Here is a 26,020-nt window from a genome sequence, read left to right on the forward strand (position 1 = left end):
TATATTAGAAGTGTTGCGGCCATCGTGCAGCCATTAAAATCATTCTCATAAGATAGCAAAGACATCAGGACGGTTGAGATGCACCTAACCAAGCATGCAGAGTAGCCTGTCTCATCAAACAACTACAGACTCACAGAGTGAAGCAAAGTAATGCAGTATCTATAAACTCTCTGCCACTGATTTAAAAGAACGCAAACTCCAATAACACTCTAAAAGCGAAAAAAAAAATAAATAAGACAGCTCCCCTGCCACCTAAAGTGATTACCATGCACTTCACCAAGCAAGGGATTGCAGATGAATAATTCACCGCTTCAAAGCACGAAAATAGTCCAAACACACAACACAGACAGAGTGTTTCCAGTGAGCTGTGTGAGAGAGGAAAGTGGTGAATGAGCGGTCGAGTCTCTAACAGCCCAGCCTCAATGAGTAGGGGGGGGGGGGGTGTTTCTTTCCATAGGAGCGCCGAGTGTATAAACAAGCAGGCGATTTGATTAAGTGTGTAATCGAGTGAGAACCGGAGCCCACACAGGCCCAACTCACTACAACACTCGCACTGCTTTGACACAAACCAGCTCATGGGGCTGCTAATGAGGGCAAGCTCAGAGTACAGGGTACACATCTAACACACACACACATACACACACAAACACACACACACCTAGCTCGCCCTCCTTAACACCTGTGAACAGGCAAATACCATCATCATTTATTTACCAGTGGTTCTTAAATAATACAGGTCAAGTGAAAGATAAGTGTCTTCCTCTATAAAAATTAAATTACTTTCCCCCAAAATTGGCACAAATGATCACATAAAAGATATCAAGGGCACTATAATTTGCTGGAAATATAAATCACAGCATGGCACAAAAGTAGTAATAATGATGATGACATAATACAGTTTCACACTGCGTTCTAAAGAAATGGCATTCTTTCAAAATTGTAAATGGTTTTCATTCAGCCAGCGACATTGTTAGCTGCTGTGTGTGTGTATATACATCTGATCAGTAATGCAAAATAAATGCTTTACTTGACTCAATTTAGCCTGGAAAATAATTTAATTTGTCTAATTGAAGTCATTAGACATGACTGAGAAATCAAAACACAATATTGATATATTTAAAAAAACATTTAAATACACTTCCACAGTATTTAAATTGACCCGACCCCCCCCAAAACCCTTGAAAACAGCTAAATAAAAGTTTACTCCATGTACATATTAACATTTACAGTTCATCTTTTTTAAATATACTGTAAATAATAATATGCTCATGTAGCAAACGTTTTTTCTGATCTTTGAAAAGGTAATTTTAGGGTGTGTTTTTTCACTATTGATATAATCTCAAACCTTGGCCAACCACTCAGTTAATGAAAAGCCCTGAAGTGCGGCTGTCCTTATAAAACTTGCTTAACATAACAGTGAAAGCCTTTTTCAAAGTTAACTATTGACAGTTACGCAATCATCCTTTCACTGTTTATCGAGTGTCTAGCTAAAGGTAAGAAAGAACTACCTGATATCTGGACAAGTGTGACTGCTTTCTATCTAGACTCTGACTGGGAGCTCCTAAACGCCCTTTAGATAAACGTGACAGATTCTCGTGTATCACACTGCATTTAGTTCTTGTGCAGAGAATATGGCAATGGTTTTAAAATCAGTTATTGATGGCATAAATGTACCAATGTATTATAGAGGGAAAAATGTTTTTATGTTAATGTAACCCATTAACACTATCTAGCAGCTTGTCGGGTAAATAATGCAATTTGAAATAAACAGAGAAGAGGTTGTGAAACAAGCAATAATAACAACAACAACAACAACATCAACAACAACAACAAAAATAATAATAACAATCATATTGTGAACACACGTTTTTGTACCAAAAGCACGTTTGGAGCATTAAACACACATATGAGATAAATATTGAAACACTTACACTGTGTGGCTAACAATTTTGGAAAATTCCTTGTTATTAATGTCTAAAAGCACTATGTTGGAGTAATAACGTCTTGAACAATACCTCAGTTAAAACAGTATCAATATAAAGATTACAAGATGAATCACATTACAGTGCAGAGTCTGCATGAGTAAGCTTAGAAAAACAATTAGTAAATTATATTAATTAGGGAATGATATGATATTATAATTAATAATTAGGGGGAAAACATACTTGCATAGTCCCACTGTATATTTTGCTAGAAGACATCTGGTGCAATTACTCCGCTTAAAAATTTGCACTAGGTGTGTCGCAGTATCAGAGAGATCAAATGCTAGTTCATGGTGGAATAAAATGATCAGAAAAGCCTTGTATGATGATTTACGAGTGCATTGTTTGTGTTCGGTAACCAAGGCTTGGTTCGTCCACCTCATTCCAGCCCTCATTCGAAAAAGTACCTTCAACAAACCGATTGAATGCACGGTGATTTAAATCTGAGCAGCCTGTGCCTACATGTTAAAACCTTGGCAGCGGCAGATGAGATCATGTCTCAGCCTGCTGTGAAGTCACGAATATTTACAGCAGTTACTCAACGGCAGCTGCGCATCATGCAACCCCCGAGCTGCAAAACACACCCATTTCAGCATACATGGTGTAGCATTTGCTTGAGTTAGCAAGAGGCTGAGTTTCAATGTTTTAGTGGCATGTAGGTCAACCACAGCTAACAGGTAATAGAAGAAACCTTGAACATCGTAGTAAATGTTATGATTCGTCCCAAACAAGATCAGTAGAATCGAATTGCTCCATGTTTAGATGCGTGCTTTTGTGCGGCAACAGATCCAGTGACTGCCTCCTACCCGGATCTGTTTTCTCCCCCCACTAATGCTATTTGTCTCTGCTCTACATCCTCAAGCCCTTATGAATGGTAGACTCGAGAGCCATTTGTCTGCATGAGTAAGGTTAAAAGTATATACGCTGGGATATGGCTGGAGCTCAGGGGAACCAGACCATAGTGAGCTTGGCGAATTCATACGCGTTATTTATTATCCATCTAACCATTGATCAAACACACTTAGCCAACAATGAAGCCTGAAATGTGGTGAGCACTGAAAATCCAAAAAAAAACAAAAAAAGAAAGTCGCCAATGGCCAGAGAGGTTTTGTTGCAGGTCTCGAGCACATATTATTCTGCACAGACTTATTTGATGGTGTTTTATAACGAAAACCAGACTCTCAAATAAACCAGGGGATCCGGTACAAGATTTCTGTTTGCTTGCTTTCTAAAAGAGGACCAAAGAAAAAAAAAAAACGATTTGTTTTCATAGTTGGTTTCCTTCAGTGATGCCACTCGTGGGTTGCCCTTGGTGACTTTACACCCACGTTTCCTCTTCCTGAGGTTAACACGGTTTGTCGACAAAGCAAATCCTAAATCAACAATGTTGCCTGATATAAAATTACTATGATTTCAATACGCATGATTTTTCTGTGACAAGCTTCCTGCTATTGTACACGGGCCAAAATCAATGGCCTACCTCACTTAATAACAAAAGAACTTAATAACCATGCACAAGCTTGTCCCACAAGCCTATCAGTGCTTTTTAAGAGAATGCATTATTACGCTACAATACATGCATACACAAACAAATTCACTCCCGAATATAGAGCAGGATATATTTCACCATCCGCAGCCAAGACACTCCGGATTTGGTTGAACAGGAAGTGCTAGTGTTTTTAATTTTGGACTACAGGTCTCTGTCGCAGCAAGCCCACCAAAACACACCACTACTGTACAACAGCAGCTCCCAGAAACCTAAAGAATGGCTCCATTATTCATACACACACACACACACACACACACACACGCACACACACACACACACACACAGTGAGGTACAAACACCACTGACCTGCATCTTGTATAACCCATTTTTCTCCCTCTGCCTACTGGAAATTCCCCTGCTTGTAGATCTAAGCATTAAGCAGAGCGCATTGTTATACTGTAAGAATATTTTACTGATAACAGATAGATCATAGCTTGGCAGCGCATCATTTTCATTACTACTAAAAGACCTCTAATTAGTATCTCAAACCTTTTAGGACTGCACACTGCATCTACACTCAAGACTTATATAAATGAATGCAGCACTTAACAAAGCATTTAATCATGCTTTATCCCAAAATCATTCTCTTCTCCTGTGAGGAGTCGGCTACGTATAATTACCGGGCTAATTGGTTTATAATCTTTAGCAATCACCCACTGCAGTAGGTACAAGCAAGGAAAAAGGTTATCCATTTTACTCTGAAAAAAAAAATATATATATTATTTTATATACATGCGAGGATATGAACGTACGGTCTAACGCGAATTCACGCACGCACTTGCAAAGACAAATCGCAGTATTCTCCTAGCAGAGATTAACAGGCAAAGAGGGATCTTCTATATATGTTTGAGAGGATCAGCAATTTACACCCTGAGTATGCAGAGTCAAGAGGATCATACTGTAAAGTATACACTCGGTGCGTCAGGCGGAAACGGCATTGTGAATTATACCTGATGATTAAATACAGTTCACTCAACTGCAAAACCCTAATCCTAGTGCAAGTGAATGAAAGCCTACTTACTTTGGCCATTATGTCAGAGCCACTGTGTGTAAATGAACAAACTCTGTGTGTGTGGTGTAAGTGTGTGTGTGTGTGTGTGTGTGTGTGTGTGTGTGTGTGTGTGTGTGTGTGTGTGTGTGTGCTACGTGGGCATGCATGTGTGTGTTTATGAAACATCAGGAAATACCAAGCCAGGCATTCCAGCTCGTCAGCACCTCTGTTTCTCATGTGACTGGAGACACAGAGCCTAGATTGTGTGCAAGTTTGCTCGTTGTGGCTGAGAAGAGAAATTTGGTAAAGTGAGAGAGAGATCGAGCAAGAGGGCTGGGAGAGAGAGGATAATCTGATATGCATGACTTGAAGTTCTTCCTAGCTTCTCCTTTTCTTTTCTCTGGCACAAATCACAGGTTGCACCCGTAATTCACAGGTCGCTTCGCTCTTTCCTAAGAATCTGTCTGGGGATTCGCTCATTGGCGTAGCGCACATGCCGTGTATACAGTACAGCCTCGGCCATACACAATGGCAGGGACAGGGTTTGGGATGGGACGCTAGCATTAAAAAAAAAAGTCAATCTCTTATCTCGATAATTTCGGCTGGCATTAATAACGATGTGGAAAAACCCACACTAGCTTTGTGAGGAGAAACAACAAAGAGGCAGCGCGATTTGAGAGTCCCCGCTGCTAATTATGAATCATGTTGTACAGTGTGTTCTGCTGTTACTCAAAAACACTAAATGAATTTGTCATTTGCAGCGCTCAGGAAATATTACCTTACACAACACAATCCGTACAATTCCTGTTTTCACCGGCAATTACACAAGCAGGGAAGGTTTGGAAAGCAATCACGACCATGCAAGGAGCACGCATGATTGTAAATCTGTGATTGGAGTGAGAGTCATTAGGAGAAATGAGCAGTGAAGGATCATCAATCAAGAACCTTACCAGAGGATGCAGTAGGTTTCTTTGTTTAGTGTTTAGCAAATCCACTCTTATATCCTCATCAATCATAGAGCTGATCTGGAATGGAGAAACAAAGCATACTGTGTAAACACCTAAGCAAAGCAACACCATTATAATAATTTAACCGTGCATCAATTCTGTAGAGTTTGCCAGCACGGCGTAGATGGTTTAACCTGATTAAAGGAAGCGGCATACCACAGCAACGCAAATATGGCAGAATATCGCATTTCATAAGTTGCCAGCGTGAGCAAAGACAGGCGCAACCAACAAATTCAGATCTATTTCACATATACAGGAACGCATATATACGCGCAAATTCCCAAAGGACTTGATGACAAACATGTTCTATGTACAGTTTCGTTTCCCTCTCAGTAACATATCAGTTTATTGAAAACGTGTGAGATTTTGCCAGCTTCACAGTATAAAAAGAAAGTTGATTCCGTATCCCAAAACAAGCCGTCTATGATGACGATTAAAAAAGCTTTATATCAGTGAAAACACAAGAATCAATCTGAAAGTCCCACACAACCCACACAACATCATTAAAAATTCAACGGTATCAATCTTGCGTCAATCTGATCTGCCCCTCATGTGTGCTACTTATTAAATTAAACATTTTGCACATTCATTAAATGCTAATTCAAATTCAATTACATAGCAGAGAGAAGAAATCAAATGCTTGCTGTGTATGAAACCATATGCGGTAGGTAAAAGAAAAAGAAAAGTCAGTAATGATCTAATACTAATCCAGCTTTTTCGGCCAATATTAACTCAATACAAATATCAGCTCAGTGCCTTTTTATTACTAAGTGTAACAATTCAGCAATCTATAGTCCTGATTACTGATAGTGCATCCCTGAGCAACTCTTCTAATATATCTAATATGAAGCAGGAGCAAAAAACATCGAAATATCAGGTTTCAAGATGAGAGACTCTGCAATATGGAAGCATTATGAAATAATATGCATATTTATTACATTTTACATCACTAAGAAGACATTGCTGTAATGATTAGTTGCAGTTAACATTCGTGAAATACAATTTTGCCCAAATCCTGTGCAAAAAAAAAAAGATTTCTATTTAGCATACAAAAATGTAGTCATGCTTGTGTGCCAAGAGCAATCGCAAAGTTAACAAGAAAGCAGAAATATTAGCAGCTGGTTAAATTATAAGTTGTGCCAATGTTTCTGTTCTTATAATTTATAAGCCTCTTAGGAGAAAATTGGTCTGGATAAAGACGCTCGCGATGTGCAACGGGCAAGACGGCTTGTTTTGAGCAAGACGGCGTGTGCAGCCATGACTCACTCACCCCGTTCACCTACTTCATACATTTCATTTGTTCAGTAACTGAAAAATCATATAATCAGTACACAGTAGTACACATATCTTGAAGACAAGAAATCGCACTGCAAGCTGATGTTTTAAAATTTCAATAGATTTGCTGTTTGAGGTCACATGGTACTGTACGTTAATGGAAAACGATCACTGTGAGTAAAAGGGAATGCTGCAAAATCGACCCTGTTCTTGTATCTTGAAATGTATTTATTTATTTTTTACATTTCTGCAGTCAGTGTTAATATCAGCTGTATTTCTTTACTGCGGCTCTCTTCATTCCCACCCGTCTGTAATTACATATAAATATTTTAGGTCAGCTTTGGATAGAGTGAAACTGCTGATATTCTAATGGGATCATGCTGAGAGTAATAATAGCCTTGTTTATGGCAACTGTATTTCTTACTCATTTGGGACTGGGCATTTGAGAAGTGTCAGTGGTTCCAGTTTTTATACAGTGCATCAGGTCAAGTCTTTCTTCATGAAGCCACTCATAAAATAAATAAATAAATAAAAATGTTAACACAATAATACACGTTTCTCTACATATTATTATACTCATCACAATTATATAAAGCCTGCCTGATTAATGTAACCCTTTCATAAATTTGCTGATGTTTCAGATAAATGAAATTGGCCGTATCTCCTTAATTAATTAAAAGCTATTCATTGTTCTATCAAACACTGATGTGTGTGTGAAAAAAATACGACCGCAGAGATCCTCTACAGGTTTTATTCCCTTCCCCTGGAGAGCGTCTACAGGATTTACTCAACCTAAGGACTTACTGAGAATAATGTTCAGGCAAAAGAATCATAGCTATTCCCTAAGGACTGCTACCGCTCCAGATTTCACATGAGCCACTGCTGCTTTAATTGGTTCGGTTAGGTTATTTAAGCAGATTTCTAATGGTGCATGGTATTGTCTTGCATTGTCTCGGAGTGCTGTTAGCTTGTCATAATTTGGAGTTATAATGCCAATAAGAGAGAGGGGTTTGCTCAGACTAACCCTACTCACATTAAAGCACAAAAATATAGTGTGGAAATGCAGAGCAATGAGATCTATGAGTGTAAAGTATACAGATGATGAAAGGGGAAAAGGAAAGTGGAAAGAAAAGGCACACACCGCTTGATTATCCGCACTTTCGCACTGACTGAACACAAATGGAAAGACATCTAAGGCGGACCTCCTCCGGTTCTTGGACTGCGCCGGTGCTCAGATGGGCTCTTGGATTGGCCTGTATTGTCTGTGCTCCACACTCATTAGCTGAGTCAAGGAGGGACTTACTGGGGTGTTTAGCTCGCCAGGCTTGTGTGGCAGCTCAACAAGCACTCCCAGCTGGAGCACTGCACTCTCATCACAGCTGCACACATACAATTAGTGCAGGTGCAGCCAACGGGGTGAACTGGTACCACACAGACACTTTTACTCTCTCTCCCTCACACACACAAACATCGGGCTGAGATGTTTCACACTTCCACCGACCATCAGCACTCAGAGTGTGTACTTTCTTTTTCAGATTTTTTAATGCGCTTCAACATGATGTGTCACTCAGTATAAATAAATCATGTTTTAGCTCAGTTACTGTTCTGAGTTTAAGTGTATAATGCAGAGCCTGGTCTGTCAGAACTACATGAATATTTTTTAGATCATAGCCAAACCTGGCATTCCATCATCTCATGACACTAAATTAGTTTGAGAGCGAGATAGGTTTAACGTACTGACTGTATTTTTATAAATAACCCGAGAGGAAAATGGAATGTGGGCATACGCTTTTTTTCCCCTCTGACCTAATACTGAGGCTAAGAGCTCTGCTTGCAAAACATTATCACAGAGCTGTGTGCAACGGCAAAATTACACAACAAAAGCAGGCACTGATTTGCGAGTTGTTTATTTAGGGGCCTCTAGAGGTAAAATAAATTCTGCTTGTTTTTGGCTTTGTCTTTCTTCCACATGGAGAAAAGACAAAGATGAGTTGCTCTCTGCAGAACGCCGCTTATGCCGTGATCATCTTACGTCAGGATTAATCTCTGATGGATGCCATTAAGCGGAGCAGCCAGCAAAACGCACATCTCTGATCACAAATGGGATGGGCACCTGTTTTTTCTATTTATTTTTTTTCTTAGTATAATCTTTATTGTATTTTTCTTTATTTCTATTGTATTTTCTTGCATCAAGCTCAGCATGAGATGGTCATTCTGCAGATATTAAGAACTAATTACCTCAGGTTCCTTTGTGTGTAAAGTAAGGTTTTTTTTTTACCTTCACTCGCATAGTTAAATACACTCACTGATCATATGAGCATAATGTAGGGCTTTTTGAAAAAAACTAGTCTTTAAAGCAAGCGGTCTACAGTACACAGCCAAATATGATAATGATGAGGAGAAGCAAAGCCACAAGGGTCATCAAAGGAGGAATGAAAGCTATCAGCAGCATTAAGTATCACACTTTGTTCTGGCATTCCGTTTGAATTTTAATCAACCGCCAATTGACAAAAAGAAAACGCGTAAATGGCGACACACTCGTGATCTCTTCCACATGTCCCTAGGAAGCATACAAATGCTTTCTCTATAGCATAGAACCTAACTGGCTTGCATTATTTCAAACAAAGGTCGCATTATTTATTGAAATAAACCACCTCCAAAAAAAAGCTAATCTAAATTTAATATTAGACATTGTCAACAGTGCTAAACAAATCAGCAGAATGCCTGATAGACCTAATTTCTAATCATTATCACCTAAATAGATTCCTAATATATTGCCGGAAATCGGCGTCTTGTGATTTTTGAAGTTTCAGGATCTAAAAACATATATGTGGGAATTTTTAATTACTAAGCTTGGCAGCTGCAAAATACCACACTAGCCCACAAGTTCACAATGGCCCTTTCATTCAAACTCCAGAAAAACAGGCAAGCAGCCAACACTACCAACCAGCAGCACTGGGCCAAGCCGTAGCACTGCGCCAAATCGAGCAGACAACCACAGACACGCACACAGGCAGGGGACTGACCGACACTTTTACATGTGTGACACCAGGCAGAGAAACGCATGGAGACACAGTGGGCCATCTTCCACCATGCAGACTATACACACCTAACAATTACCAAGCCTAATTTATTTGCAAAGCTAAATTCAGTTTATTGGCATCTAATTGTCTAAAGAATCAGAGGGTCAGCCATAGCAGGCACCTCCCACCGCAGTCAATGGGGTGAGATTGAGTCTATCTCAGAAAAGATGAGCGAGATTCCAGCTCGGGCTGTAGCATTCCACAAGCTGGCGCCCATTACAGAGTAAAAGGGATTAAAACAACTCGAATTCCCTGTGGAAAGGTGATTCTCAAGATGGTGACCTCAGCACTAGCTTATACTCTGACTTTTCAAAGATCTGTTGTATCATATTACAAAAAGTAAGAATAACGTTACCTCTGCGATATATTAAATTGTATAAGAAATGGTTTAGAGAAAACAGAATTGAGCATTCAAGACATGCTTTCAAGACATGGCTTCTTTATATTTGTACTGTAGACACAATGCTAATGTACCAGTAACAGTAAAGTCTCCAGCATATAGTTTATCATTAAAAAAACTAAAACATAAATACACACATTATCTTACATTGTTTTATCAGAAAATCCAATGCGTGTAAGAGGGTTGATCATTTACATGACTCCAGTTGTAAAGTTTCATTTGTATAATTATTTTTTTAAATGTTAGCCAATGCCTTCTGAGCCCAGTGTGATTGATGGTGATATTTGAGTATTTAGTTTATGAAATGGTTAGCTCCTGTAACCTCATAGCTCCAGTCAACTTCAGACCCCAAACATGTCTTGACAGATTGTACACATTTGAGGTGAGGGGAAAATTGTGTTTAATTTTGCTCAAAAAAACAGCTTTAAAGCATGAGTAAGATGGATCTACCCAAAAACGTCTAAATTAACAATTGAAGGCTACAGTTTTTTTACTCCTACAGTTACAAATCCCACACGGCAACAAATGAGCTTAATTACACACAAATGTCACAGACCGAAGAGTGAAAGTAGTGAAGTAAAAAAGGACCAAAGTGTTGGCAGTAGCAAACTGCTCCTGCTGGAGTGAGGTCAGCAGTGCAGGCACACAAAATAATTTGCTGCTTTTGGAAAGCTGCTTCCTCTTTTGTTTCATCACCTCATTCTCCCTTTGTTAGTGTTCGGAAATGCCTTGAGTGAGGAATGAAAATACTGGCATGTCCCTGCATCTCAAAATGAGTGTTTCTGCAGCTGCAACGTGCGCTCGCCTCATCAGAACAGGGCGGTCAGGTCAGGTTTCCCCCACAGATAGCCATATTAACCGAAAAAAAAAGCATAAACACCCACATCACATTTCACAGTGAAAGCTTCTGAGTCATGAGGGTTACGAGGCGATCTTTAGAAAACAAAATCGCCCCTCCAGTTTTCAATTTCTAGCATAATAAACAAATCCCATACATGCACGTCACCAGAGGGTTTGGGAAGAAGGGATTTAATTTATGAAGGTATTTATCGGTAAATGACGAGTTTGGAGATTTCAGTGTCAAACATGATTATTCCTTTTGATATATTAGGCATATGGCTTGAAATTCAAGTCATAAATCTAACACTGAGTTTGTAAAAAAATACCCGGAAAAAAAAAAAAAAAGAAAACCCAAGATTAGTTTTGGTGTTCTGAAGTTTTACCTGGTCAACCATCATGTCTATAGTCTATTTTCTCCAATAAAAATTGTGTTTGCACTCTGGCAAAAAAAAATATCATGCCTACTGCTGCTCTGATTTAGGTTTTGCTCCCTCTGTTGAGACATCACTGGTATTCCAGTGCTCAAACATGCCAGCGTGACTGTAAAAAAGAAATGCAACTTAGCATGCAGCAACATTCATTTGTCAGGAACGAAAGCAGCCCGGCCCTAAGGTGAGAAAACCGCAACAAAACTGACAACCGCATTCAATTCCGGGTTATGCAGGAGGTCATACTGAGGCCATACCAAGCAACAGTACAATTAATTATATGCTTGTAGCAAATCTGTTTAAGATATTTCTAATCGCCATCGCATTGTTGCACCGCATTGTTCATATGCTGCTGCATGTGGTGGTATCATGACCTTACCACCATGCCTCTGCGCTTTCCCATTAAGTGCACAGCTCCCAGTAATTTTAGATGAGTCAAACTGCCTTTCTGGCTCACTCCAATTAGGCCTGGGCAGGCCAAGCTCGCACTGCAGGCCTTTTTAGCCAAAGACAGCGGGGTGACGGTGATGACATCGAGATGGCGCGCGTGGAAGCCGGAGGGCCACACTAAGGAGACAGAAATATCCCCCTCTGACAGACAGGGATACATGACACTGTGCATGCAGCTGTCTAAATGTTGCTCCTGTCTTTCTGTCGCTCTTTCTTTCTCTCTCATTCGCTCCCTCACTCTCTCTCTTTCAAAATGTACGCACGCTGACTGCTTGTCTGCAGCTGAAGTGAGAAGTCAGGCCAACAGTTGGACATGAGTATGCAAGATGGATGGGGCTAGCGGCTGCCCGAGCCTTCTACATAACCCGGAGACAGCCTCAGACGTTATCAATTAAACAGGTCACGGTGCTAAGGATAATTCACTCTCCGCTATGTCGGTCTGGACAGGGTAACAGTGCATGCAACTCATCCTGGCATGAACTATTTGCTTCTCAAAACAGTGGGATCGGTTTGGTTTGCGTGTATGCGTATGCCAGAGAGATTGCATTGTGTCTGTCATTCGGAGTTGTGCAAAAGGGTCGCAATTGTGACCCTTAAAACCTGACATCAAACGTGTTCACATTTCACTGCACTCGAAGAAAACGCGGTACAGTTTCATTCCGGTGCTAATCTCAAACATCGAAACATCTGCATTAAGTTACATCAAACCTGCACAGCATTCAAAAAATTCCCACGAACAGTCTGGCTCCTGGATCCCATGTTCCTGATGCTAAATGCTGCACACGATCCCACTACTCCCAGTGCAATCAGAGGAAACCATGTTTAATAGCTAGTTTTCAGTACCTTCTGCTAATTAGACACACCATTCTCTCACTCTGTGATTCATTAACACAAATATGCAGGCCTTAAACGCAAGCTGGTTGCTTTTCAACCCGGCCCTCCTCGGGACAGAGTGGAGCTGGAGGAGGCCTCGCTGCTGATGAAATCATTTCCATTCAGATAGCGAATCTCCTGCTGCGTTTATAACGCACACCACATTCCTCCCTCTTGTCGCGCATTCACACACATCCTTACTGAATCCATAAAATATTTTCCCCGTGCTGTATCCACTTAATTGACTTTTTTTTTTTTTTGCGGTGGATCAGCTAGTGCCGGAAATACGCAACCACATGTGCAGGTGCTGCTGGAAGCCCCGATCAGATGAGAAGCCAAGTCCCAAACAGCAGGAACTGAACAGCCCGCCACACCTGTCTGTCTTTATGGCGTTCATAAAGAGCTCAAGTCTGTGATACAGAGAGCCAGAATATACAAATGGTGAAGCAGTGAAAGGACACGGAATATAAGGCATCAAAATGACAGATGTCTGATACAAGCAAAAAAAAACTTTCAATATACCGCACGCTGACTGCTTTGAATCGCACATAAAAGCTGGAAGTGCAATAAATTCAGGCCAAAGAGCAAGCCAAATCATAATGGGCTCGATCTTGCCATTCAGCAACTATATATGTAAATCAAACAGTGCTCTCTGTGCCAGACAGTAATACCGATCTCTTAGCTGCCTCCATTATTATTAATAAATAAGTGAGAGAAATTCATAGAATGTGTGTAGCTGAGCAAAACGGTACATTCTCAAAGCTTCAAGCTTTATTAAAGCTCAGCTGGACACAAATAACACAGAACTCCACTCTCCAGCCACCACCCCCTCAACCACCACCCTCCTTCTAGCCCCCATCTCTATCCAACCCCCATCTCTTTGATAGTCTCAATTTCACAATTACACTCCAATTATACCACCCCTTCCAAACGCACTCTGTAGTGCTTAGAGAATATGAAAATATCAATCTCTGACTGAACAACCCTTGTGAGATTGCGATGTTATCTGCAGACATATTCAGATAAGTAATTCGCATATCCTGTGCAGATGAATAGCACACAGGTTCGCAATTGTGAGAATGGCCGTGATTTATTTCTCTTCAGTCAAACCTTGAGGGTTGGCACCACTCACTCAGCTCAGGCCCGGGTGCTGCCAGGAACCAGGGCGTTTGTGATATTATTCAAACGAGCACATTGTTTTCCTGCGTGCTGACATGTATGGAGGGCAGAGGCAACACAACCAGATTAGATCACTCACACGCAATCAGATGCTGCGCGCTGGTAGCATTCTAAGCATATCGCGCAAACGATGTCGGCCCATTAATGAATGTGTCCACTCCTGATGCACAGTATATTACATTCATTCATCATGGCTGAACTGCCTGACGGGCCAACAGAAAACATCTTTTGTAATCGTATAACTTCACGTCTAGGGGTGGCTTATGTGTGTGTCCATTTAATGCTCAAACGTTATTTCCTACTCGTGAGTAATAGAAAACGGATCACTATAAGTCACTTCCAGAAGGCTGTAAAGACTGTGTGAAGAACGAACTATACAAACTATACAAAACCTATTAGAGCTGTACTGAGCGTTCTTGAAAACAAATATCCAAAACGCTATGTAACAGCAAATTTCAAGAAGTACAGATTGCTAGCGACACATTTTGTAACACCAAAGTTTCAGGTCAGTCTCGGGACACGTTCTACTGCAAACTCTGACGTCTATAAGACCTTTAAGACAAGCCTCCCTGCTCTCGCTCTCTACATGCTGCTGTCATCTGCACAGTGAGAGCACAGATGCAGCATCCTGAGGGATGCCATTCTCAGCTTCCTCCTAAAGCACAATAAAGGACATCCAAGCAAGCAAGGAGAGAGTGCTAACTGCAGTAGAGAGCTGTCGAGATAGTTAGGAGCAACTACACCTGTCCCACTTTTACTGCATGCCGTAAGTTGACAGGAGACAAAGGGCACTTTCACATATGCACTACTTTATCCATCTGAACAGAACCCTAGTGACTTGCTTCAAACTCGGGTGCAGAACGAAACAACCGGCCACCTGAGAGACACACTCTCGGTCTGCTTCCAAACAAACTCTTGCTGCTCGTATGCTGACCCTGATTCAACTCAACAAACTGCAAAACCCAGCAGATAGTAGTTAAGTACTGCATAAAGTTCGAGCACAATGTGTTCTAGATATTTGTGCTGATTCGTTTGGTATAATTTATTTAATATCAGCTCCAAGTTCTTCATGTTTTTTGATTTCCATTATTTCAAGCTCCAAGCTAAAGGTATGTTTACATTTCGATTTCTGACCCATGAATAAAACAGCTTTTTCAGTAGATATTCTGTCTCGCGTTTTCACACGAACCCCAAATAAACCTTTTTTCTTTTCTTTTTCTTTTCTTTTTTTTTGCATTTTGGGGGATTTTATTAAGCACAATGTAAAAAAGTCAATCAAACCAAATTGCACAAAAAGCAAAGTGCTTAATTGTGCTCTGATTAGAACTATATTTAGCAAATAAACCGATTAACATAAGAGGCAGACTTTTAAAAAAAAAAAAAAACAACAACAACAACAATGGAACATTAACACTAATGCTTGTATTGATGAATGGACTCCCTTACACCGACGTGTACAAATACTGACTGAATGCCAAACTCAGCATTATAATACAATTAGTTTGTTATTAAGCGAACAAAGAAAATATTGCACACATATATTGCTTTTAACCATATTTGTTAATTAAATATAATTTTGTGATGGTTTTAATGTAATGTTAATTCTGGCTAGTGTTTTGTCTCCTGCAAAAGAACCTTGTCAATCACTCAGACACAACTGTCCAGCAAACCAGCACTTACCTGAAAAATAGAGTAAAAGCCATTTCCTTAGTGGTCTCAAATGAACACAATTTATACTAAGAATGACTACATGAACAAAATCCAACTGGGGTAAGATTTTAACATTAATTCCTGTAGTGTTAGCAAATCCTGTGAGAATGGACACACTCCTAGTAACGAGTTTTGCATTTAATTAATTTCCATCTTCATATTGCCTTCAGATCAGGATAAAGAAAAGAAAAATACAAGTCTATTATGGATCCTTCTAATACATAATGATGCAAACTCGTGTTGCGTGACAGAAAACTGGAGCCCATGCATGTGAAGAGCAGATCCACTATCCCTTGACACCACACACTCAATATACATAGTTAGATAGTGAGAAAGTTTTAATATTAAAGCAAAATGAAAAAAAGAGTGGGGGAGAAGTAAAGAGAGAGAAAGAGAGGGGAGGAAGTCAAAAGGTTGTGTGCATGAGAGGAGAAAAAAAAAAAGAAAGAAGTAGCAGAAAACCCCTTCACAGGAAATATCACCCCTCCTTCCCTTTAATAAGGTTATCTGTGAAAGCCTGGGCAGGATACAGTACCCTACTGCTTACAACAGAAACATTTCATGTCTCCAAAAGAGGCCCCATCTGAGTGCAAAGGAAGTGTAAAATAACAATTCTGCCCTAAGGAACAGCACTTTTTATTACATAGTTTGTAATTAATATATAAAAAAACAAAACAAAAAAAAAACACCCTTCTGACATTTGGAAAACAAATCGTTGCGATAAGCATATCTGTTATCATAAACAGATTGTTCAGTCTTCACAGCTATACGTCGCTTTGATCAGTATCAGAGCGTGTGGTGCAGCGCTGGTGAAGTGTGTGGCAACAGCCACTAGAGTCGCTCTGTGTGTGTGTGTGTGTGTGTGTGTGTGTGTGTGTGTGTGTGTGTATATGACAGTGCTCCAGGTGGAGTGTGGGAGGAAAGCCTGGCGTTCTGGCTTTTGTAGCGAGCACAGTCTTTGCAGGCTGACGTTAGCGCATTAATCGCTTTAGCTGATCCTGCTCGGCTGTGTGTGAGGCAGATGTTTGTCGGGCCGTGGCACTCCTCTGCATTCACACTACACTGAGCGAGATTAAGCACAACTGTCCTTATCGGGTTATTTATTTATTTATATTCTCCCTGTCTTGGCCTGGCCTAAATCTTAATCCCTCTCTGAAATATAATGCAGAGAAAATCTGTCTAAATGCATTCTTTTTAAATCATTTCATAAGGCACTCAAGAGTCATTTCAAAGATGCCAGGTGCAGACAGCAAAACACACACACAGACACGCACACACATAAAAAAAAAAAATACAAATCATTGCCATAACAGAGAAATGAACGTTTATGAAACAACATCACCTTGGCTGTTCTGCAGTCAATACAGACTATCATGTCAACTTATCAAGTCATAACAAATGGTCTGGCTGTAAATCAAAGAGAAAAGAAAACGTGTGCAGTACAAAGCCTTAGCCCCTGTCATTTGATTCTCTCTCGCCCCCTCTCTCTTTCCCCCCTTCCTCCCTGTTATTTTAACTCTGTTGTTCCGTTCTGCAGGTGCTGGGGCCCCGAGGGCCCGCGGCATCCACAGACATGAGCCAGATTCAGATGGAGGCAGCAGCCCCTTTGCACGTAAACACTACCAGACGCCTTGGCCACATGTTACCTCCAGGCCCCCGGGTGACTCAAATGCACCCGGTACTTGTCATGCTCATGATACACTGCAAACGAACTTCCTGAATCATTTCACAGCAAATAGAACAGAAAAGTGCACCAAACGCAAAAAACAGTTTGAAAGCTCTGGAGTGGTGCCGGGTGCCACAAATTTAATCAGAACACCATCAGAAATTTTGTTTGTGTTTGAGAATTTGTTCTTGGAGGAACTGGGACAGATGGAGCGCTTTATCCAATCAGGTGCTCGATCCACATGTTTACCTAAATGTATCATGCTACGGTTACAACAATTCACAAAACATCTGTTCGAAATTTAGCCAGTACAAATGCGTGGCTAGGATTTGGGATTTCCCTGTGGCAAGATATTAAAAACGAGACACTTGAAAGACCTCAAAGGATGCAAAACAACACCGCATAACCTAACGAGGCCTTTCAAATTGGAGTCTCAGCATGAAATGTAATGCACCGCCCTGTCTATAACAATGTTTTAGAGCTATATAAAAATGGAAATGCACTCCAACCTGTTCGCAGTGCAGAGTTGCTGTGTGGTGAGTGGCCCCCCCCTCCCCCTCCCTTCCCTTCATAGAGTCGGTGGGGAAGCTCCTTCTCTCCCTGGCCTCCAGCGCACCTGCAACCAGAAAAAGCACACGTTACACTCAGCTCAAAATGCAAGCATCTTTCATGCAGCGTTTCTGAGCACTCTGACTTCATTTAACCCAAACACATGCACAACCTCTGTGCTAATGATGTGTCCTGTGTGGTTTGGGCGGGGCACATTTTCTTAAAGGCTCGGACAGGGAGGTTCGAGCTACAAACGCAAAGTCTTTAACTGCAAGCAGCTGGCATGGCATGGAATCACATGCCCCCAAGGCTCCCTCTCTTCTACGGTGTCCTTCCAAAAAGGTTATCGAAGAGCCGCTTTGTCGCCCCTAATCCGAAATTCATTACATATAGCAGTTACCACAGTTTAATGTGATAGGTTTCCTGAATGCCTGGCTAAGCTCCTTCACAGTTCACTGCTAACTAAGGACAGCGCCAGTGAGAGAAGGAGACACTTTATATAAGCACGCAAGCGCCATAAACATGTATGGTGGTGCGTGTCATCGTCAAATCTAATTTACCGATCTCGCAACTCATGGCACGTTGACGGATAAGCCTATTAAGTCACTATTAACTTTGCAGAAATATAAATAATGGCAGTGTGAAGACTCTTAAGTTTCTTGGCGCTAGTCAGAGCTATAGATTTCCATCCAATAAGAAAGGTCAAGCAGCGCCATGTAAGAAGAATCTGGGGGTGATAATGATGAGCTCTTGTCACAGGACTCAGATAGCTGTTAACTGGATTGAATGGCCCACTGCCTCAGTTTAGACACAGGACACACAGATGAAAAAAATCAGCTGCACTGCCATGGTCAGTTCACAGACAATATACTACTTTATTTAACAGCCAACTAAACTTCAAGCAAAGCGAACGTGAAAGGTTCAAATCCTTAAAATGATTTGCATAAGTGGTGTATTTAAACACTATGTATGAAAAGGCGGAACATTTACACCTTTATACAGCAACGTCTAATTAGTATGAGTTTCTAGATTTCTACTTCATTACTGTGCTGTGCAACAAGCCATTTCTTTTCCTCATAGCACCCAGTATGTTTTTAGCTACTGCTTAGTCACAACATTTACCTTCCATTTACATTTACAGCTTTTGGCAGGCGTCCTTATCCAGAACAACTTAAACCAGTGTTTAGTAGTCTATGTCAAAAATATATGCTAGTACACAAATAGGGCAGGTTCGGAAAAATATTATCAAGCCCGATTCCAACATCAGCTATGCACATTCAGCTGAGAATAAACGCTGGATAAAAATATTTGAGGTTCAGCAGTTGTCTGTTTAAGGAAAATTGTTAGTTTGTTCAGTTGGTCCGGAGTCTATGCCTGGAACATGGGAACAGAGCAGGAGAACAGGATTATTCTCATACAGACATTTGCATGTAATCCACCCTCCAGTCATCATCTCTGCATGCATAAATGAATGCATGTAAAAGATTAGTATTAGCATGTGTTAAACAGTAGTTTAGTTTAGATCTTACATGGGTTATGATACCGGCAAGTTTAACACACACCCTGGTAAGTAGTCTAAAAGCAAGTAAAAAAAAAAAAAGCTTAGAATACAAAATGTGACATGAACCACATATATTTTAACCAGTTTATATACAATGAATAAGGTTGCTGCCCAAAATTTAGCTATTTATATAATTTGCATTCCACTGCTGATTACACATAATTAAATCATTCAAATAAAATTTTGTTGAAAATATTTTTAAAATAGGAAAATATCTAATATGTAAATTTCTAGCCAGTATTTTATTTAAATTTTATTATTTAATTTTTTTTGCATAAAAACTTTAATCAGTAATATTAAATATAGATAGTCTGGCATAGTTAAGAATCTCTATCTCAAACCTTAGAAAGAGGATCGTGTATCGTTTCGACATTAACCTGCGCCGCTCTTTGTGCGAGTGGAACAATTGACCGCTTTACAGAAACACAATTATAGTGAGTGAAATGAGTACATGCTTCACTCCAGGAGAGAGAAACTGCCATTCCTGCATATTTGAGTCTGCTAGAATGCAATCACTGAAATATGCAAACATTTATGAGGAAATAAATGTAGTAGAAAATTTGGTGCAGATCTGCAATTGCATTTTGGATGCGAACGTCAGGACAGAAAAACTGCGCAAACACACGCACGCGCGCGCGCACGCGCACGCGCACACACACACACACACACACACACACACACACACACACACACACACACACACACAGAGCAACACTGAAAGAACTACACCATTCCACTGGCACTGAATATTAACTACAAAACAAACAGCTTAAAAACACATAAAAATCTACTAGAACACATGCTCAAGTTAACACCCTTTGCATGTGTTATTAAAGTGTGTGCAAGTGTGAGGAAAGATGTTTAACACGCACAATTAGCTTCGTGCATTTATCTGGGGACGGTTTTCCGAGGTTATAAATGTACCATATCTCAATAAGCCACGTTTCTTTCAAAATCACAGCCATGCTAATGTTTATTCATTAATTCTTGGCAAAGCTGAGCTAAAGATGGCTGAAACGACTTAAACCTGGTTGAAGCATTCCTGCAGAAATACACTGTATTCAATGCACCATTCCTGTACATCATGTGCACTTATTGCATTGTAAATGAAGTAATTAAACCATGTCATTAATTTGATATTGTGTCTTTTTTTCTTTTTTTACTGAAATCACTACGGACTGCCGAGTGTCAGATTGTCGTATCTGTCAAACACAATAGTATTGTTTTAGCACGTTTTAGCAATTCTTACAGCCATTTCTGAAGTACCTACAGAGCTGGTGCAACCTAACCAGTAAAAAACTTGGCACTTCATTTTAAAAGCCACTATGTACTGTATAAATCAGCACCCTGTAATTTCACATCTTGCCAATTTCCATTTTCAGGTTTTAATACACAAATACACCTGATTTCATTGATATAATGCGCACCAATCGTGCCCTTCATTCAGCTCTCGATCCAAACGATCCGGCTCAAGTGGGGGAGTTGCAGGATTCTGACTCCGCTGAATTAGACATCCTGGAATTGAAAAGAACATTAAACTACAGCTTACCTCCTCATAATACATTCTCAATTTTAAAAAAAACAACAACAAAAAAACAACCAGCCTAAGTGCACAGACATGCAGGAAAAAAAATCAATGTAGCCAGCAGAGCAAACGGCTGGTAATTGCAGCTGGAAAGGGGAGTACTAAAGTGATTTGTTAAGGTGAAATAACACAGCTCCCTCCTAACAGCACTCGCTCATTGGAGACAGAAGTATGGCGGCGGAGGCCTGCCAAAAGCAGTAATTGATAATTTACATGCAAATAGAAAAAGCCACAAAATGGGCGCAATTTAGGAAACGCAGTGAGCTCTTTGAGATGCTGTGTGGCACCGGCTTCCTGCAAAATCAATTCGCACTCTGAAGAAACCATTTTCTTCAGCCGGAGATAAAGTGCCTGACTATGAGCTGTCAGATACTTATCAATGGGAAATTAGCAAAGGAGCACTATTTTCCCAAAACAAACAGGCCGAGTGTTCCACCTAGTGCTGTTGTCTTGCTTTCGAATGAACTATATCATCATCTTTTACTTTCAGTGATGCTCCGCTATAAATGTCGACGATAAAATGTCTGGAGCATGTTTCCCATAGACAGGTCGTTTCTCATAAAATCCTGGAGATGCGGCACAATCTGAGTGCCATATTTTGAAAGAAACAATGCTGTTGCTGCTTAGATGATACCTGTGTCTACTCTCAGGTCCATCTTCTTTAGTGTCGAATCCTGTGAAAATATTTTAGTTCACCTATCAGTGGTGGAAGGGCTGGTGCCAAGACCACAGCGTTCTCAAACAGATGACAACACTTTTTTTGTTTACATAAAGCGCAATATACAGGAGCGTTCCCGGCTCTCAGCAGGCAGCCCACTTGCTCATCTCATCTCTCATCACAGACTACAAACCCCAAACTTAATTCTGAAGTTTCAACCTGACCACGAGGCATTTTCCTTTTCATCCTAGTTGAAATGTGTTTACTTTCCTCCGTACATGTGGGTGCCAGTTAAACAAATGCTTGTTCAAGTACAGCAGAGTATTTTCTGCTCTAACCTTTCTAGGGCTATAGATTCAATGACAATTAAAAAAAAATAATAAAAATTTTCAGTGAAATTGTCTCAAAATCATATACTCGGCAAATGACAGACACTTTCTTACTCTTATTGAAGTAGATTCTTTATTTTTCCTTGAGTATTTTTCTCTTGTTAACCAATGATTTTTGCTATTCTAAGACCTCTGATAATAACTAGTGTAAGTGATTATAAAATGTAATTGTTATAAATGCAAACATTTTTGCTAACTTTTATATTAACTTAAATGTACCAAATCATCTGTAACAAAATAGAATATTTAATAAAGCTTTAATAAATATATATTTTTCTAATTATTTCACTTCCTTATTGCAGCAAAAAACATTAATGCTACAGATACTGATGTATTTAGTTTTGGGAAAGCCGGACATTATTAAAAGAAATAATTTTGTATATACAGTCATTGTTGAGAATTTATTTTTCATAACAAAAATAACAGAAATGTGGAATAAAATGAAGAGTACAAAATAAAAACAACACATATTTGTAGTTGTATTATGTAACTACAAAAAATTATTGTCCATTATTAATAAGAAAAAATTGCCCATTATTCAACTAAATCTCTAAATAATCAACAGTAATGACCCCTAAAACCTTGTGAAAGAAGCGCCTCAGTGAACTAATCTGTGTTTAAAGCGCAACAAGACTGAGGCAATAGTAAAACCAGGCTGTTGTAATTTCAATCACACTACTGCATTTAAACTGCAAGGCCCGAGACATGCTGACCCTAAAATTATACTCAGTTTACCCTTCTAATTGTCATTACCATCTCATCTATGCTACGAAGCCTCGCATGCTGAAGACATTTAGGATAATCTTGGAGACGTCTCTCAAGATCAAACGCTCAAAAGAAGCCCTGAAGACAACTTGTGATTTAAAGGGACGATTGTGGAAACATCATATAGCAGGAGTTGCAGGCTGCAAAGCATTTAGTCTGAACATCTGTTCTTTTGTTTAAGAAGAAATAATGTAACGCTGTAGGAGAACAATAAATGTTGAAAGAACATGGCTGTGATTTTGAATGAAGGATGCCGTGTTGAAAATGTAATGCCTTAATTAATTTACAGATAAGCATGACAATCTGCTTAAAATTAATCAAATTGTGATACACTTCATTAGTGGACTTGTGTGGGACAATCATGGAACACATTATGCAATTTTACATATCTCACTTGTGAACAAATTTCAATTGATAAAAGGATGAGTAAGAGGCCCACAGCAGCAACTATAAGCTGGTAAAAAGTATTTTATTTAAAATTATTTTCTAATTTAATGCAACAGTTTTCATTACAATTGGCCTATTTAATGTAATGTGCACTCGAGCTAGCCTAGACACAATCCTTTTGCAGAATCTTATACAGGTAGTCCTCTACTTACGATGGAGATACGTTACGACGACCCCATCATAAGTCAAAAATATCGTAAGTCAAAGATGGTACTAGGACTGTGACAGTCTTTCTTGCTTCTTGCTGATTTATAATTTTCATTTTCTGCTCTAAACTGATGGCTTTCCTCTTCTTTTTTTTCACTACAAGCAGGAGACATACTTGAAAGCGCTTGAAAGACATGCTTAAATATACAAAATTGCTGTTTAAAACCGTTTGAAACAGAAAAAAATACACACTGAGCCAACTTTACTCCGTCGACCGCTAGCGAGAGTGGGGCATCTCACAGGGCGAGAGATACGCTCATCCCAGCTGCACATCCAATGTATCCTACATCATACGCTGCTGCCTGTGGCTGTTGCACGAAATTTTCAATATTTTGACAATTTTGTCGTATCGCTATTGTCATCGTAAGAGCGATAAATCGTAAGTCGAACCATCGCTAATCAGGGAGCATCTGTATAATCAATATCTTGAACATTTCCATTCTACATATTACATTATTTATTTCAAAATTCGAAGACTTTGTGTGCTTACTGTATAAGCACATTTGTTTAACTCGGATGTAATAGCAAAGCTGTGATCTCAGTGACTGCAATGAAGTGCCACATCAGAGAACTGCCACAGGGCCACATGACACAGTTGGTTTTGTGATGAAATGCGGATTGTGTAGGTCTTTCATGTGATTTTTCTGCTTTTGTTTTGCGTGGATCCATTATAAAAAGAAAAACAAAATTCACTGCAGTTAGTTCATAGTTGTTAACTGTGTCTTGAATGGTTTTTTTTTATTTCCTTATTAAAACTATCCCAAGGAGCGCAGCTGTGTCATCATTCTGTCCCAGAAGTACATTTATTCGAAGGATCGCATGCTTTATGTACAAGCTGAATGATCTGTCAGGGAGCTGAGTTTCTGAGATTCGAGCACCGATATGAAAACAAACATGACAAATTCATAAAATTATGACTCCATTTTCTCTCTGCCGTTCCCTCAGTTCCATTTATCCCCTTCACACTGACTGGCTGTTTACAACAGCGGTAATTAACAGACCCTTCTCTACCGGAGGATGCGCCAAGCAGTAAAGGTAAATTATGCAGAGTTTTGCTATGCTAATCCAGGTAATTTGCTTCATGCTGAGCAAACTTCCCCAGTCTTGATTAACGATTCATTTTACTGCATTAGTCATCCGGTCATAATATGACATACTGCAACACGCACACCTCACAGAGCTTGTAAGAGATGCTGATTTGGTTACAGATTGTTAAGGCTGTCAGTAAATAAGACATGAGCCGGTGGCCAAATCAGAAGGCCATCCTGCAAGTGTGAAAATCTGCTCAATAAAAAAAAAAAATGTCTATTGGCAGATGAGACCAGACTGAGCATGTGACTGTGTGATAAACAAAGACTGCATTCTCAACCTCAACAATGTCACACTGGAGGCTTGACATCGGTTTGTGAAGCCCTGGTTATGCATAACACTTTAGGCACATGTCAGAGGTCTTCTCGAGGACAGGATGACTGATGGCCATAGCAAGAGCTCCTTATTACATGGTCTAAGACCTTAAAGACCTAAAGAGTACTGAGCTGTTATATGAAGTGTAGGCTGAGCAATAGATATTGCCATACTCACTCTTCATAACCTCACCAGAGACAAAACAAAGCCGTAAAAAATAAACACATTTTCTTAGTAAATCAGCTTCCTTCCATATTCTCTATGAGTACTGATGACAGCTTGTTCGTAACATAGAAGACCGTGCTGTCTGGAGAATCCTGCTGCTTGATGCGTTCATTTATACGCCTGTCACAGAGGGCGGTGGAAATATCTCACTTTTTTCCCCTGAACCAATACCTCATCAGTCAATGGTAACAAAAGGTCAGAAACATTACAGTGGTCCCACTTGGCACGTTTAAACCAACTGCTTTTTGTCTGAGGTGAACTACACCGGCGCCCCAAATGGTAATGGCAATTGCGTGCATCAAAAAACTAGACCACTGAAACACTATGATTTATAAGAGTGTCTAAAATAATTGTTGGGGGATCGCAATAAAAGGTTTCACTACGAAATCATGCAATGCGTCATTTTCAGTTGATTGTAAACCAAGCCAACAAATGCGATTAGAGTAAAGATAGATGCCGTTTTGCAGGTTGCTAAATGGGGCTCGATGGCTTCAAGGTAGAGCTAGAGAAAGAGAAATAAGACGAATGAGAAAGCAAGGGCAAGCTCAACAGCTGAGTAGACACTGATTATGGTGATGATGCAAGTCCAGACCTCAGGCCGAGCCACAGTGAGTCACAAAGGCGAGCAAGCTGTTTGGATCGCACAACAGAGTCTATTATTACATCTCACATGTGACAACTCCCAGCTCACCACACGGCCACGACTCACACCAAAACAGCAGCAAGGCTATATGAAACAAGTGTGGCGCCAATGCGGACAACTTAAAGCTAATAGATAAATATAGGCTCATTTGCTA

At 39.9% G+C, this 26,020-nt stretch overlaps 1 protein-coding gene across 6 annotated transcripts in view; it reads right to left on the reverse strand.

Annotated features, from left to right (window-relative positions):
• zmiz1a (zinc finger, MIZ-type containing 1a) overlaps nt 1-26,020 on the reverse strand; it is a 112,862-nt gene that overhangs the window by 66,293 nt on the left and 20,549 nt on the right. For 4 of the 6 annotated variants that reach the window (XM_083540333.1, XM_083540336.1, XM_083540330.1 and 1 more), the window contains exons 2-3: nt 17,943-18,049; nt 5,473-5,547 (exon numbers count right to left, since the gene is read on the reverse strand). The gene's annotated coding sequence lies outside the window, so the exon portion shown is untranslated. The remainder of the gene's footprint in view (nt 1-5,472; nt 5,548-17,942; nt 18,050-26,020) is intronic. The other 2 variants (XM_083540332.1, XM_083540335.1) reach the window with 1 other exon arrangement.

This window comes from Silurus aristotelis, assembly GCF_946808225.1.
Source record: "Silurus aristotelis genome assembly, chromosome: 4".
In the NCBI taxonomy this organism is placed as follows: Eukaryota; Metazoa; Chordata; class Actinopteri; order Siluriformes; family Siluridae; genus Silurus; species Silurus aristotelis.